The 15,250-nt window shown below is 34.1% G+C and overlaps 1 non-coding gene across 1 annotated transcript; it reads left to right on the forward strand.

Moving 5' to 3' along the window:
* The first annotated feature begins 1,969 nt into the window (after nucleotides 1-1,969).
* On the forward strand, nucleotides 1,970-2,076 carry LOC141680910 (small nucleolar RNA R71). The gene has a single exon (XR_012558446.1). It is a non-coding gene; the product is annotated as a small nucleolar RNA R71 (small nucleolar RNA).
* Nucleotides 2,077-15,250: the final 13,174 nt, after the last annotated feature.

Below are 15,250 nucleotides of genomic sequence, written 5' to 3' on the forward strand. Positions count from 1 at the left end.
AAGACTTATACAATAATACCCATGTAGCGTGCGTTAGGTTAGCAGATCCCAGACTATGAAAAGCCTTAGGTCACTAGGCATAAAGTCCCCTAAGAACTTAATAACTCGAGTATTAAAAAGCTCACTCTTGATCAGTTATGCATAAACACATACTTTTTTTTCTTTTTTTCCTCTTTTTTTCTATTTTTTTTTCAACAATTTCTGAATGAGTGCGTTTCGCTCCATCTCATTCAACCCTAGACTACTCATAAAAATATGAGCCGGCTACTAGCCATTTGACGCCTAGCCTTATTCACAACAAGCAATGAAATCCAAGTTTTTCTCCAGATAAAAAATTAGTGTTTTACGTCATTACAAGAATATCACAAATTCTAAATATAAGTAAGTGATTAAATCTCAACAAATAAACAAGTATGATCATGATCTAGATCAAAAGAAACCTTTAAGACTTTGTGAAAATATTTGTTTCTGGCATGCAAATTAATTCATTAGGACTTATACTTCCCTTTAATCGTCATCACCATACTCAAATTAACATCAACTTATCAAATAGCATAGTTCAACTTAAGGGATCATGTTATATGCTTGCACATGCAACTAAATGAACTCACTTAATAACACGAATAAAAATGCAAACAAATATGACCTATATGAACAATCATGGAAAAATATGAATGACTTAACAACTATACATGCAATATGAATCTAAATGAATCTATATGGACACACACAAACTAATCCTTACATTATCACCCCCAAACTTTTCAATATCCTCATTGAAGGTAATAATAAGGATATCAGGCATACCTAGTTAGCGGGAGGATCACCCTCTTCGGGTGGAGGATTAGGTGGCCAATCAACCTCGACACTAGCGTCTCAGAAAATAGTGCCCAAAGCCTGTGTCAAATCTGCAGCAAAATGATGGTGAATGTCGTGCATGGCCTCCATACGCCTAGTTACTCGCCTGTATTGCTCATCACCAAAACCAAACCTATCAACTGTCTGTGGTGTACGAGAGGGACCATCTGTAAGCACGGGAGGAACCAGCTGGCCACTCTCTACATCATCAAAATTATATCCCAACCCTTTATCAAGGGGTGCACCTAAGAATGCATAACTCAAGTGATTAGGTAGTGGGTTGAGCTCAAGTGTGGGAGCTTCTTCAATCGACTGTTCGAGACTCTCCTGAGAAATTTTCAGCTCTGTTAACCTAAGAGAATCGAATGGCATATCCAACTTCCTCTTCCACGGAGGTGCATTCAAAACCTGCAGTTGCTCTGCTCCTTCTTCATCTTCAATAACTAATTCTCCTATTAAGGATCTCTCTAAGGTATCTGACTTTGGCAATTGCTCAAGCTCTGAATTCACTACAGAGTCGACCCACTCTACTTTAAAGCACTCCTCTTTAGCTGTGGGTAATTTTATTGCCCTGAACACATTAAAAGTGACCTTTTGATCGTGAACCTTCATCATAAGCTCTCCTTTTTGCATATCAATCATAGTTCGGCCTGTAGCTAAGAATGGTCTCCCCAAGATAATGGGAATCTTCTTATCCTCCTCAAAGTCAATAATTACAAATTCAGTAGGAAGGATAAGTTTATCCACCTTGACCAATACATCCTCCACAATGCCTCGTGGATATGTAATAGAACGATCGGCCAACTGCAAGGACATATATGTCGGCTTCTGATTAACCCCATAGTTAGCAAGAGAATCAATCTTCATAGACAACTCCTTTAGTTAAGCGGTGATAGTCGTAGCTGTATCCACTTGAAGAACTCCTGCTACCTTGCCCTGTGGAAATCTCTGAGTTGGATACTGATATTCATTAGTAGCCATCAGTTCAATTAGATCATAAGCTTCATCATAGCTCTTAGCCCATAAGGCTCCACCTGATGCTACGTCGAGTATGGGTCTGGACTGTGCTCCCAAACTATTATAAAAATAATTGATGATCATTAAATAAAGCATTCCATGATGAGGACACTTCCCAAGCATCTCCTTGTAGCGCTCCCAAGCTTCATATAGAGATTCTCCTGATTGCTGTATAAATTGAGTAAGAGCATTCCTGATTGCAACTGTCTTTGCCATAGGGAAGAATTTAGAGAGAAACTTTTGAGCAAGATCTTCCCAAGTAGTAATCGAACTAGCTGGTAGAGAGTGTAACCAGCTCTTAGCCTTGTCCCTCAGAGAGAATATGAATAGTCTCAGCTTCACAGCATCTTCAGAAACACTGTTGAACTTGAAGGTGTCGCAGATCTCAATGAAATCCCTAATATGCATATTGGGATCTTCCGTTGGAGAACCCCTAAACTGGATTAAATTATGTACCATCTGAATTATGCCAGGCTTGATCTCAAAGGTATTAGCTATGATAGCTGACCTGACAATACTAGATTGAATGTCATTGATCCTGGGTTGAGAAAAATCCATCAAGGCTTTCGTTCTTGCTGCTGGGTCTCCCATTGTAATGAGTACCTGAAATAGAACAAGTAAACCGTGAAAGAAAAAAAAATCCCTCTATTACTCTGGTATTAATTTAATGAATTAATTAACTTGCTTGACTTAATGAGTCAAGTCGAATTTCAGTGGTCAAATTTATCAGATAAAATAGGAGTTTTTTTGTGTTTACATGTTTAAGCCTAGCCTAATGGTTATAATTTTATCACTATGTATTTATATGTTTTTGTCACTACATATCAATTTTTGCGGGTTTTTTTTACTTGATGAAATTTTTTGTGTAAAGTTGGTGGTCCGGAGGCGGTGAAGACGAAACTGAAGCAGTGGGCACAGATGGTTGCTTGTTCAGTCTTACAATCCCCACGATCAGCCTGAAGTATACTACTACATTGGTTTGAATTTAAAAGAAAGATCTTAAAAGTAGGATCAACTTCTGTAGTTAATTCTTGAATTATGAAATTGATTCTCACAAACTTTGAAATATTTTGTTTTGATAATTTCTGGACATAACATAGTTTGAAATTGATGGCTCATATTTTCATATATTAATTCACATTTCAGTTTAATTACATTTGAAAATTTTCAAATGTATTGAGATTTGTTTTTTTTTAAAATATCAGTTATTTTTTGTGTCATATTCATTTATTTCTGAAATTTTCAGATCTAACAGTTTTATGCATTGTGTACCACTTTCAAAGATTAGTTTTAAGTGAAGTTCTAGGTTTTTTGTGGAATCAAAAAATTTTGCTTTTATTCTGTTGCCCAAATGTACTGATAGATTATCGTTATCATTAGATTGTAATTGACATCAGTTAGAATTTTGAGTGAAGAAAATGAGTATATTTGGAATTTGTAAGTAAAAAGGAAGTGAGAAGTTTTGAAAGTGGAGGGTTGTATTTATAGAAAAGAAGTTCAGAAACTGAAGAGACTCTTTGATTAACCATGTAATAATTGACCATAATGCAACTACACGATTACACGTATCTAGGTAAGCAAAAAGTAATCCCTCTATTCAGATTCCTATTCCCAATGTAAATACTCAAGTATTATAAGATACTTGCATCAGTAACTAACCCATTTAAGAAATTAAAAGATATTCTATTATCTCACTGTATAATTAAAAATACTGCTTAACAATTTATTTCGAACAAGTTCAAAATAAACAATAAAGTATAACAATCAATCAAGTCTTGATCATTATCAGCATTTTAATTATAATTATCAGGACTTATCAACTGTTGATATAAACTATTAGTCAAACAAGTTTAACTAATAACAGAATATGTAAGCAAAATCAGTAGTTCAACATGCAATTTTCACATAAAATCATTTTACACAATTTGCATGTTATCATGGCATCAACATTTAGCATAAGAATCAGTATCTAACAAGAACTGACAAATAATTAGATATCATGCTTCAATAATATCAGCAGATTTAATTATCAGAGTTTGAGAATTGTCCAGAAATCATTCCCAATTAATTCACGAATCTTGTGAAAGTAGCTTCACAGAGAGGCTTGGTGAATATATCTCCTACTTGCTGATCTGTTGGAACAAAGACCAATTCCACTATACCAGATTCCACATGTTCCCTTATGAAATGGTATCTGATACTGATGTGCTTAGTCATTGAATGTTGCACTGGATTTCTTGTCATTGCAATAGCACTTTGATTATCACAATATATAGGAATAGAAGAATAGTCTAACCCATAATCCAGCAACTGATTCTTCATCCATATAATATGAGCACAACAGCTTCCTGCAACAATGTATTCTGCTTCTGCAGTTGATGTGGAAATTGACTTCTGTTTCTTGTTGTACCAAAAAAACCAATCTGCCACCTAGAAACTGGCAGCTTCCAGAAGTGCTTTTCCTGTGTATTTGCATCCTGCAAAATCATCATCTGAATATCCAATTAAATTAAAATATGAACTTCCAGGATACCATAATCCCAGATTCATGGTGCCTTTGAGATACTTAAAAATTCTCTACACAGCTAATAGATGAGGTTTCGTAGGGTCATCTTGGAACCTTGCACAGAGATAGTAGCATACATGATATCTAGTCTACTAGCAGTCAGATATTGGAGTGAGCCAATCATACCTCTGTAGTTAGTTATATCTACTGAAGAACCAGTATTTAAATCTAACTTGGTTGCAGTGGCCATAGGAATTGATGCAGTTGAGCAGTCTTGTATTCCAAATCTTTTGAGTAGATTCCCGGTGTATTTGAATTGATTAATGAAGATTCCTTTATCAGTCTATTTAACTTGTAACCCCAGAAAATAACTCAATTCCCCCATCATACTCATTTGATACCTGGACTGCATTAGCTCTTGTGAAACCACTCTCTAGCAGAAATAGAGCAAATATTTCATACCAGACCCTTGGAGCTTGCTTTAGTCCATAGAGTCCTTTATCCAGTAGGTAGACATGATCTGGATACCATGGATCAATTAACCCTGGAGGTTGTTCAACATAAACTTTATTTCTGAGTTCTCCATTTAAGAATGCATTCTTCACATCCATTTGGAACATCTTAAACTTTTTGTGAACAACATAGGCAAGAAAGATTCTTATTGCCTCTAGCCTTGCGACTGAAGCAAATGTCTCATCATAATCAATGCCTTCTTGTTGTGAGTAACCCTTTGCAACCAGTCTTGCTTTATTCCTTATAACAATGCCCTCACTATCAGTTTTGTTTCTGATCACCCACTTTGTTCCAACTCCGAATTTGTTCTTTGGTCTTGGCACAAGAGTCCAGAATTTATTCTCTTTAAATTCATTGAGCTCTTCTTGCATTGTTGTGACCCAGTCAGCTTCTTGCAGAGCTTCTTTAACCTTCTTATAGGTTCAGTTTGAGATAGAAAAGAATGGTAGATACATTCATTTTGAGTGGCTTTCCTTGTTCTTACACCACTATTAGGGTTTCCAATGATTAAGTCAGGTGTGTGTGACTTAGACCATTTTCTTGCAGATGGAAGTTAAATCCTTGAAGATGAACCTCCCCCTTGATCCATGAATTCTCTGTTATTTCTTTGATTGGTACCACTGTTGTTTCCTGATGCTCCCCCTGAATCAGTGTTCCCATTGTTATCAGTATTTGAATCATCAAAATTTAAGGAAGATGAGTCTGATGATCTTTCTACTGATGTCTCTTGAGATGAATCACTTGTTGTAGTCTCTGAATTTGAATCATGTTGCTCCCCCTCAACATATGCTTCAGTGTCAGAAGAATTTCCACTATCATGTGGAATTTCAGAGCTTTGAGTGATATGAAGACTTACTATATCAGAGTCAGGATTTAAAAGTTCAACATAAGGTACTTTATTTTCAAATATCAATTTGTCATGGTCATATGCATCTTCTAGACCTGTTATCTTCTTGTCATCAAAAGATACATGTATAGATTCCATGACTGTTCTTGTTCTCAGATTGTAAACTCTGAAGGATTTTATGGTCAACGGATAACCCACAAATATTCCTTCATCATCCTTCAGATCAAACTTGGTCAGCTGCTCCGGATGAGTTTTGAGAACAAAACACTTACAACCAAATATATGAAAGAACTTCAAATTTAGCTTCTTTCTCCTCACCATCTCAAATGGTGTTTTTCCATGCTTGTTGATCAATGTTGTATTTTGTGTAAAGCTAGCAGTTTGCACAGCCTCAGCCCAAAATTAGGTAGGCAATCTTGCTTCCTCTAGCATGGTTCTTGCAGCTTCTATCAGAGTTCTATTCTTTCTTTTAACAACTCCATTTTTTTGTGGAGTCCCAGGAGCAGATAACTCTTATTTTATCCCCTTGAGTTTGCAGAACTCTTCTATAGAGCTATTCTTGAATTCAGTTCCATTATCACTTCTGCTAATCTTCACTTTGTATGTTGATCCTTTTTCCAACTCCCTCACATGATCAAGAAGAATGGATGGAGATTCATCCTTTGTGCGCAGAAAATACAACCATTTGTATCTTGTATATTCATCAACAATTACGAGTGCATACCTCTTCTTGGAAATTGACATAACATTCACTGGACCAAAGAGATCAACATGAAGTAGATGAAATGGTTCAAGAATTGAGGATTCAGTTTTACTCTTGAAAGAAGTTTTCCTTTGCTTGGATTTCTGGCATGAGTCATATAAGCCATCAGGAGTAAAAACTATATTGGGAAATCCTCTAACAAGATCTTTCCTCACAAGTTCATTGATATTGTTGAAATTGAGGTGAGAAAGTCTGTTATGCCAATTCCAGCTGTCTTCCACAGATGCTCTACTCAGTAGACAAACTTTTAAATTATCAATACTTGTGGAGCTGGCTTCATATAAACTACCATGTCTCACACCAGTCAATATGATCTTGCCATCAGACTTACTGACAATTTCACAATGCTCCTCATAAAAGTTGACATGGTAACCTCTGTCACAGATTTGACTCACACTAATTAGATTGTACTTGAGTCCTACAACTAGAGCTACATTTTCAATGATGACATTTCCAACTTTGATTTTTCCATATCCCGAGATTTTTCCTAAGTTTCCATCTCTATAAGAAATGCTTGGGTCAGCCTTCTCCTCAAATTCTGATAGTAGGGATTTATAACCAGTCATATGTCCTGAGCATCCACTGTCCAAGACTAAAGCATTCCTCCTGTCACCCTAAAATCAGTAATTTGAATCAGTTAGTGTTTTTAAGGACCCAGACTTGTTTGGATCCTTTGGCCTTTTTAAGTTTGTTAACATATGCAGCATAAGACTTTTTATCAGAGTTTATGTTAACATACTTACTATCAGTATTTATACATGTAAAAACAGATTTTGCTTTAATTAAAGAGGGTTTTCGTTTATAATAATCATAATACAAACTGTGATACTCTTTACATGTATAAATAGAATTCCAAACACTTCCACAATGAAAATAGGGACTCTGTGGTTTATATCTAACTGTTTTATTCCTAAACTCTGATTTAGAAGAAACATTATTTATCTTTTTATTCTTCTTGCAAGAGTTAGCGAGATGATTAGTGCTATCACAGTTTGAACAGGTCTTTCTATGTGCATTAGGTGGGGTTACATAATTTCCATTCTTATTAACACCTACCTTGCCATTCCTATTTTTCCTAGACCTTTTCCTCTTGTCTTTCATGTGTAGATCTTTCAGCTTTTGCTTAAGCTGTTTCTGAGTCATTGAATCAATATTTACTGAATTTATGTGAACTTGTTCACTCTTTTCAGTAATTAAGTTTGATCTGGGTGCAGAGGTAGTACCTTCCTCATGAACTTACTTAACAGAATTTGTGACGCCCTCCAAACTCGGCTCAGAAGTTTGGGGTTCACAACACATACACACAATGTATAAACCTGTATATAAGGTATTATATGCATTGACCCTTCTTTACACAACCATGGATCACAACAGGTTAAGTATGAAAACAAGCCACAACCTTAACTTTCATTACATTGTACCAAGACCCAACTAATTCAACTTACAACTGATAATGATATCGTTCTTACAATCTTTCATAACTCATCTATAATATAAAGCTTCTTCTAGCTCGATCCATCTTAACCTAGAATCCTAGCTCGTACACTGGACTGGGAATCCTCGTTAGCAACAATTTCCTTTTTCAACTGTTAAAAATATAAAAAGGTTTACAAGAGTGAGCTAACTAGATCAGCAAGTCATAATAGCAATAATTGAGGTTAAACAATGATCAATTTGAATGATTCAGAAGAATCAAGTATTCTGAATAAGCAATGATTAGAATTGGATATTCACTTTCCATTTTAAAAACCTAATGTTAGGCTGCTGATCAGTCACGCACTAACCCCGAGAAAGGCTCTAAGCTTTACTCTATATACTGGATCAAAGGCACACATTGACCTATTATGACCACAGATCTAGTCTGACCACGAATCTGGTCCACATTTATAAAACAATCCAATTCCAAGATAACAATATGATAAACAATGTAATTCAATAAGCTGAATCATAAACAACATTTATCTTAAATCATAGGGTGATTCACCATATCATGAAGGTATAACGAGGAATACAAAAAGATTGGCTTTCAATCAAGGAAGAATCAGAAAGTAGAAGACCAAGGGTTCAAGGGTTACAAGAATTGGTCTTCTGTTAAATAAGGCATAGGGTTTGGTATGTCAAGCAACTTAATATCAGAAATCAGTATGTGGTAGATATGTATTTGTGGAGTAGTACGTATATGTCTGGCTCGTATCTGAGAATTCAATAATCAATGGTTTATGAAGAATATGGCTTATGGCTCAAGATCAATAAGAATCAGGGTTCAAGGTTGAATAGTTTGAAGCGCTTGCAATATAAAATATGATTTATTTTGAATATTAACAACATGTTATGAGAAAGTTCGAAAATATTTGCAATATATCTTGGAGAAAGGTTCAGAAGTACTTGCCTTATCATCGATGATTTCCAACTTTACTTGTACCCATCTAACAGTTTTACTTATCAATCACTTTCCTTCTTTTTATATGCCTTGCTTCCATTCATCGATCATTTGCTTCCCTTTTCTACACTCTAGTTCTATTTACTGATCCTGGCTTTCTTTTCTATGCCTCTCTTAATCTGCTAGGCATCACAAGTATCTATTAATACTTAATCTCATATCATTCTAATCATCACATTGACGTCATAAGCTTTTCTTTACCCTTCGTTTTACCCAAATCCGATTTACGGATTGAAAGTTATGACTAAAACAGTCAAACAATAACCACATAGGCATATAACATATCAATCGGTATAGCACGTATCACATAGCATACATGATATTCGATCAAAATAATTTTTCAAAGAACACTCGGGGTTAAAATGATTTTTCCAGGTATTTAATACGGATTTTTGAACATTTTTTGGAATTAAAACGGGTCTCCGAATTATTTTATAATTAAATAATAGAGTTTCAACACCTGAATCTTACTTTAAAATATATATTATAATAATTATCCGGCCTTGAAAATAATTTAAAATAATATTTTAAAACTCGAAACTATTTTTCAGAATTTTTAAATCAAATATAAATAATTAAATCTAATTATTAAATCAATTAAAATTAATTAATAATTAATTAAATCAATTAATCAATTAATAATAAATTAATCAATTAATTAAAATAATTAAAAACTAATTAAAATTAATTAATAAAATAATTTCAATTTATTTTCAATAAATAAAAAATTAAAACAATTTTCTGAATTTAAAATAATTAAATAAATAAATTTTCTGATTTTTAAAGTAATAAAAATATCATTTTTAAAATAAAGTAAACAGCAATCCTGTTTTTCTAAGTTTTTAAAACAACAATACAAAATTTGCAAATGAAGAAAATCATCAGGGGTCAAACTGCACTTTGCCCCCTCCGGTCGTCTTCTCCGGTGGCCGGCCGCCATTAACGGCGGCCACCAAGCTTTTCCGACCAACTGCAACTTGCCCAGAAACGCTACAAATTTACAGGAGATATAGTTCTTTTCTCCACAAACACATCTGCAGCAACAGAATAGTCAAATAACGAACGAATTGAACGGAATAACCGTCTGAAAATTATGCCGCTGCTGGCCTCGATTTTCCGACGAAGCCTTTCCGGCTATCGTCTGTTAAACATCTATACATCAATCGAATCGTCTTTGGACGATCTACAAGCCTATGCAATCAATTTTGTCTAATAACCCCTAACAAAGAAGCACCTAATTTTCAATTGAAAATATTCATAGCTATGAACCCTAATTTTTAATTCGATAATCAAACAACAATTTCTATATGTTAGTGAACTGCAAATTTATCATATAATATACCAAAATGATCAGGAAGAAAAGATCTACATGATTATGCCATCAAATCACATCAAAAATATCAAGAACAAAAATTCCTAATTTAATCTTTAATTAATTCAAATTAAAATAATTAAATAAGAAAAATACCTTGATTTCAGCACCAAAATAGATGATGGATTCAGAAAGAGTTTTTCAAGAGATTCGATTAGATATATTGCACGCCCGAATCGAAATTCGATAACGCCTTCGTTCGTGGGTTTGATTATGAAGAACGTAATGTTTTTAGGGTTTTTCTCTGTAAATCTTACATGTTTACTGATTGATTATGATTTTACAAATAAAATGAAATAATAAAAGGGCTATATATATTTATGGAATATTGGTTCATTTTGGATCGCATTGGATCGATAAATTAGTTGTTTAGCCGCTAAGTAACTGTAAAAATGATCCGATTTGATACCCGTATTGGATAATTATCCAAACCAGGCTTCTTATAAAACACTTATATGAAGATAACGTAATATTATCCCGTCTTTCGAGAATACGGGTTTTGTTGCTTTATCGAAATGATTATCGTATCGGAAATTTTATGTCGGGCCGCGCAGGGGCACACCGTAATCCGGATCGAAAAAGTTAAAACACGAAAAATGTCCGGAATTACCAGATTAGGTTAGGAAGGAGTTTTTGGAAGAGTTTCGGGTTGTACAAAAGTAATACGGTTGAAGTTGGACAATTCCCGAATTTATAAAATAGTTTTGTAATTATTCAGAAAGTAGTTAATAAATTCATAAATTAATATAAAATCATACAACAGACCAAAATTACCAGAAAAATATCACCATTATCTATATTTTATTCTGGACATAATAAAATTAACATACCTATACTTTACCTCATATAAACATCCATATTTAACCACCAATCATTAGATAATTCACCAAAAATCACATAATAATTATTTATTGATAAAAGTAATTACACACTATATCCCGAATATTACATCCTTCCCCCCTTAAAAGGATTATATCCTCAGAATCACAGTAAGGATTAGATAATGATATACTCAAGTATCTCACATCCATTTTCTCAGGTTGACCCCTCAACCTTACAACTTTTCATAAACTTTTACTCGCAGCATCAATCATTACTCAACAGCCTCTTGCTGACATCATATTCTATTAGTTGCTCATATAATTTAATTCAAGCCTACATTTAATATATAATGGAGCTAAATTACTTTTCCTGAGTATCCGCATATAAATATCCTATGAACCTGCTATACGGTTGGCGATGAAGCCAACTCACTTACACTTATCCTGCTTCTTTTACTCTCTCAAAAGGACCAGCATAATTCATATTAATTCTCTTTTCTTTCTATTTCTAGTTATTTTTTCTCATGAACGTTTGCAATAGTTACTGGTTGTTGAACCTCATTCCCACATGTTTCTTTGCTCAATTAACCTAGTTTATAATCGCTTCCAATCGCATTCGAGGCTCTTTAATCTTTCCCTTAATCTTCTTGTCCATCTGCGAATAATATACTTAAACCATGATGTAGTCAATTTCTAACATTCTCGAAATTACTTTAGACTTAAGAATCAACGAGAAAATCTTGACTGAATATGATTGACGCACAAACTTATCACCATATCTTATTTTTCTTGAATCTCAATCGAGTATATTTGCGGAGCGAATTTTTTTTTTACTACTTTGAAGAAAATACACTAACCTGGAGGCATTACCGGCATATTCTAATCCATATTATCATTTGTTTTGGTTCTAAGAAGTTCTTATACGAAACTGACTACAATGCTTTCCTTGACGTCTAGTCACATATAACATTTATTCTTTCTTTGTGCCATACTATCAGAAAGTCATCTTTGCCATCTAGGTCTTGTATCATATTTCCGGAGTGGTACATACTATTTCGGTTCGAACAATTCATCGTATTCTGAATACTCCTGTCACATCTCAAATCGAATAATATTGATCATTTACAATCAATTTCTGGATCTAATGACGTACCACCATTTCTTCAAGCAGCAACTAACCCACATATTGGACAATTTGTTTATTAATAACAAAGAATGATTAGGTTTGGATAACCTATCAATAATGATGCAATTAACGCTTTCCTTACCTTTGGTTCTCAGGTGACATCATTATGACGTTTCTTGGCAGAATGTATCCATCTAGTCTTTGATTTCCCACCTTAACTCCTTGACACGTGTAACATTTGCTAATCTATTTCGCAATTTCCCTTTTCATATCTGGCTACCAATAATTTTCCTTTAAATCTCTATACATATTTGAAAGGCATATGTCATAGCCTATTCGTTTATTCGAGGATTTAACTCAACTCAAATAAGAATGTAATAAGTAAATAGTGGATCTATCATCAGAGAGATCTCACAAAGTAACATCTGTCAAAGGATAAAGAAACCTGCAGACTTGAAGATTCACTGGAAGAAGTTCAAGAATTTGATCATGCCTCAGTGATATAAATCAAGATCGTGGATTTAATCAAGTGACAGAGATCTCGTCAGGGTATCATTTATTACAAGGATTTAATCAGAGTATCAAAGTCAAGACATGAAGAAACGTCACGGAAGTTAGTCACTCATGAACCAGACAGTACATCGAGTGTCAGCATTGAAGTGGCGGAATTGATTCATAAGTCTTAGTGATTTTCAGAAGATTGTCAGAAGAATGGATGTTGCTCAGGGTTAGTATTAATTCTCTATTAATTAATTAAGTCATATAATTTAATTAAGAAAATAAATTATATCTGCAAAGATTAATTTATTGATTAATTGAATTAAATTGATTAATTAATTTAGAATTAATATTGAGGATTTACAAGATTTTAATTGGTTTAAAATCTGCTTAAATTCAAAACAAGACAATTCATTTGAACTAGTATGACAATCGGTATGACAATTGATAGTCATACCGAAAGTCATGCCAATACATTTAATTGTCTTATTAGAATTTCTGTTTAGATTAAAATCTGTTATTAATTCAGCAAGACAATTTATTTGAACTAATATGACAATCGGTATGACAATCAATAGTCATACCGAAAGTCTTGCTAGTTCATTTTGATTGTCTTGCTAGTTGTAAATATTGTCATACCGAAAGTCTTGCTGGCCAAAGAGATTGTCATGCCAGTACATTTTTCAGTTCGGTGTTTGATAAAAGCAGCAGAAGACTTTTGTTGATCAACTTACAGAATCCAATCAAACAGAACATACAAGAAAAAAAAGAGCAGAAAACAAAAGCATAACATTTTATTTTTCATCTGCTTTTCTTCAAGATTAAATTTCTAGATTGTAAAGTTAAATCCAATCAACTAGAAATATTTATCTTGTTCTTGTGTATCAATCTAGCGGATTAAAATCCCTAGAACTTAATCTCAAATCGCATTTAGCATTTGATCTTTTAATTACAAAAATAGAAAAAGTTCATGTCGAATTTATTCTTGATTTGTAATAATTGATTTGAGATTAATCCCTTATAACCGATACCGTAGTTGTAACACCTTTCAAGTTTAATAAAAGTTTTATTTAACTTGAATTTTGTTTCACAATTTTATTCCGCATTTTATTCGATTAAACGGTATTGTTTGCATTCAACCCCCCTTCTACAAACAAATTGGGACCTAACAATTGGTATCAGAGCCTTCTGATTAACGTACAAATCTAGATCCTAGACTTTTGTGTTTCTTTCACTTCTTGAATTTTTTATTCACTCAAAAAATTCATAATGACTACACAAAAAGTTGGAACCGTTAAAATTCCACTTTTCGATAAAGAAAATTATGTTATGTGGAAGAAGAAGATGCTACTGTTTTTACAGGTTGCTAATCCCAAATATTTGCAAGTGTTGAAGAAGGATCCAAAAATTCCTATGGTTATTGAACCAGAGATAATAGAAAATGATGTGGTGATCACCAAAGCGAGAACTTATGTGAAGGATCCTGAGGACTTCTCTCCTGCTGAAATAGAAGAAGCTTCCCTGGATGCTAGCCTTCAATTAATCTTAGTAGATTCCCTTAATCCCCTGATGAATAGACATGTGATGAATTGTAAAGATTCCAAACATATCTGGGAAACTATTGAGATTATTAATGAAGGCACAGAGGAAGTTAGGGAGAACAAACTAGAAATCCTAACCTCTGAGTATGAATACTTTAAATCCAATCCAGGGGAAGGAATCACTGAAGTGTTTGAGAGGTACAATGCATTGATCAACAACCTGAACATTAATGGTAAATACTATTCCATCAGGGAGGTCAACAAAAAGTTCCTTTTAACACTGCCAACTCATCTCGAACATAGAATCACTGCCATAAGAGAAGCAAGAGATCTGAGTGAGATTTCTTTGGAAAGGCTCTATGGTGTGTTAAAGACTTATGAGTTGGAGCAGATTCAGCAGAAGGAAGTTTACGGGAAAGGAAGAGTGGTCAGCACGTCTACTGCTCTAGTAGCTGATGAACAACAACAACAACCACAATATCAACAACAATCTCAACAGTCAGAAAGAATGGTGCAGTCTTCCAAGGTTGAAGATAATGTGATAGTAGCAGAATTTGATTCTCCTACTATAAATCAATCAGGAGATGATTATTATTCCTTGGAAGAACTGGAGCAATTGGAGGATGAGTCAATGGCCCTGATTGTCAAGAGATTCTCAAATATCAGATTCAAAAGGAATCCCAAGTTCAAGTACAAGTCCAACTACAACAGATTCCAGAAAGGTGGATCTTCATCCTCTAACACCAGCAGTGGTGGGTATAAAACAGGGATGGTTGATCGAAGCACCATTCGATGCTTCAACTGTAATGAGTTGGGACACTTTGCCACAGAATGCAGGAAGCCAAAACAAGCTAGGAAGAACTCTTACGATTCTAATCAGAAGAGTAAATCTGAAAGGGCTTACCTGGCAAAGGGAAGAAGCTGGGATGATACTGACAGTGAAGATGA

The sequence above is a fragment of the Apium graveolens genome, chromosome 1 (genome assembly GCF_009905375.1).
Source record: "Apium graveolens cultivar Ventura chromosome 1, ASM990537v1, whole genome shotgun sequence".
NCBI lineage: Eukaryota > Viridiplantae > Streptophyta > Magnoliopsida > Apiales > Apiaceae > Apium > Apium graveolens.